This window comes from Solanum pennellii, chromosome 8, assembly GCF_001406875.1.
Source record: "Solanum pennellii chromosome 8, SPENNV200".
In the NCBI taxonomy this organism is placed as follows: domain Eukaryota; kingdom Viridiplantae; phylum Streptophyta; class Magnoliopsida; order Solanales; family Solanaceae; genus Solanum; species Solanum pennellii.
The window spans coordinates 26006475-26008975 of record NC_028644.1 but is presented as its reverse complement, the minus strand read 5'-3'; positions in this window follow the sequence as shown (position 1 = coordinate 26008975).

The following is a 2501-nucleotide window of genomic DNA, read 5'->3' as shown; positions in this document are numbered from 1 at the left end:
TCTAGCTCTGAAACCCCAACTCTTGAGTCAGTTCCAATAGTCAGTGAGTTTCTAGAAGTGTTTCCAAAAGATCTTCCCGGAGTCCCTGCCGAAAGGGAAATTGACTTTGGATTTGATCTCCTTCAAGATACCCAACCTATTTCTAATCCTCGTTACAGAATGTCTCCAGCAGAGCTTAAGGAATTGAAAGAGCAGTTGAAAGACCTTCTAGATAAGGGCTTCATCAGACCTAGTATTTCAATATGGAGTGCGCCAGTGTTGTTCGTAAAGAAGAAAATGGTTCTTTCAGAATGTGCATTGGCTATAGACAGTTGAACAAGGTCACAATCAAGAATAAATATCCCATCCCCAGGATTGATGACTTGTTTGACCAACTTCAAGGTGCTAGCCATTCGTCAAAGATAGACCTTAGATCGAGTTATCATCAGCTTAGATTTAGAGATAATGACATTTTGAAAATAGCCTACAGATTTTGGTATTGTCATTATGAAATTGTAGTTATGTCGTTTAGACTAACTTATGCTCATGCAACTTTCATGGATTTGATGAACAGAGTGTTCAAACAGTACTTGGACTTATTTATTATCGTCTTTATTGATGATATCCTCATTTACTCTAGGAATGAGTAAGGACATGTGAGTCATTTGAGAATTGTTCTACAGACTCTCAAGGATCGCCAGTTATTCGCTATGTTTAACAAATGTGAGTTCTAGTTGCAATCTATTGCTTTCCTTGGTCACATTGTATCTAGCAAAGGGATCTGAGTGGATTCACAAAAGATAGAAGTAGTGAAACAAAGGCCCAGACCTACCTCTGCTTCAGATATAAGAAATTTCTTAGCTCTAGTGGGTTATTATACAAGGTTCGTGGAAGGATTCTCATCCATAGCCTCACCATTGACTAGGTTAACTCAGATGATGGTCAAGTTTCAATGGTATGATGATTGTGAGAAAATCTTTGCAGAATTGAAAACTAGATTGTCTACAACTTCTATCTTGACTCTACCAGAGGGTTCAGATGGGTATGTGATCTATTGTGATGCATCCAGAGTTGGCCTAGATTGTGTGTTGATGCAGTGAGATAAGGTTATAGCTTATACTTCTAGACAACTTAAGGTGCATGAGAAGAACTATACAGTTAATGTCCTCGAGCTTGCAATAGTGGTGTTTGCACTCAAGATCTAGAAAAACTACTTGTATGGTGTTCATGTAGATATGTTCACTGACCGTAAGAGCCTTCAGTATGTGTTCACCCAGAAGAGTTGAATCTTCGCCAGAGGAGATGGCTTGAGTTCCTTAAGGAATTTGATATGAGTGTACATTATCATCCTGGTAAGGCGAATGTAGTAGAAGATTCTCTTAGCAGATTATCTATGGGGAGTGTAGCCCATGTTGAGTAAGAAAGGAAGGAGCTAGTGAAGGATGTTCACAGGCTTGCTCGATTGAGAGTTCACCTTATGAGCATATCAGACAATGGTGTAATAGTTCAGAATGGGGAAGAATCTTCTTTGGTAGTGGAGGTTAAGGAAAAGCGAGATAGTGATCCAATCTTGTTTGAGAGAGTGGAGGTTTTCTCCCAATTGGGAGATGGTGTACTTCGCTACCAGGGTAGATTGTGTGTTCCTGATGTGGATGAGTTGAGAAATCATATCCTTGCACAAGCCCATAACTCTAGATATTCTATTCATCCAGGTGCCACTAAGATGTACCGTGATCTGCGGGAAGTCTATTGGTGGAATGGCATGAAGAGGGATATAGAAGATTTTGTGTGTAAGTGCCCCAATTGATAGCAAGTCAAGGTACAACATCAGAAACCAGGAGGTATGAATCAAGAGATCGATATTCCTACTTGGAAGTGGGAAGTGATCAATATGGATTTATCACAGGGTTACAGTGTACCCGCATACAACATGACACCATTTGGGTGATAGTGGATAGGATGACTAAGTCTTCTCACTTTTTGGCGTTCAAGACTACAAACTCGGCATAAGACTATGCCAAGCTTTATATTAATGAAATTGTGAGGTTGCATGGGGTTCCTTTGTCTATCATCTCATATAGAGGACCTCATTTTAGCTCTAATTTTTGGAAATCATTTCAGAAGGGTGTTGGTACTCAAGTTAACCTTAGCATAACATTTCATCCGCAGACGGATGGACAGGCAGAGCATACCATTCAGACCCTAGAGGATATGTTAAAGAGATTATGTGATCAATTTCAAGGGTAGTTGGGATGATCACCTTCCTCAGATTCAGTTCGCCTACAACAATAGCTACCATTCCAGCATTCAAATGGCCCCTTATGAGGCTTTGTATGGATGTAGATATAGATCTCTTGTTGGGTGGTTTGAAGTAGGTGAAGCAGCTTTGATAGGCCATATTAAGCCCTTCATGCTATGGAGAAAGTGAAACTCATTAGAGAGAGACTTAAGACAACCCAGAGTCGTCAGAAATCTTATGTAGATGCAAGGAGAAGGAAACTAGAGTTCCAAATTGATGATTG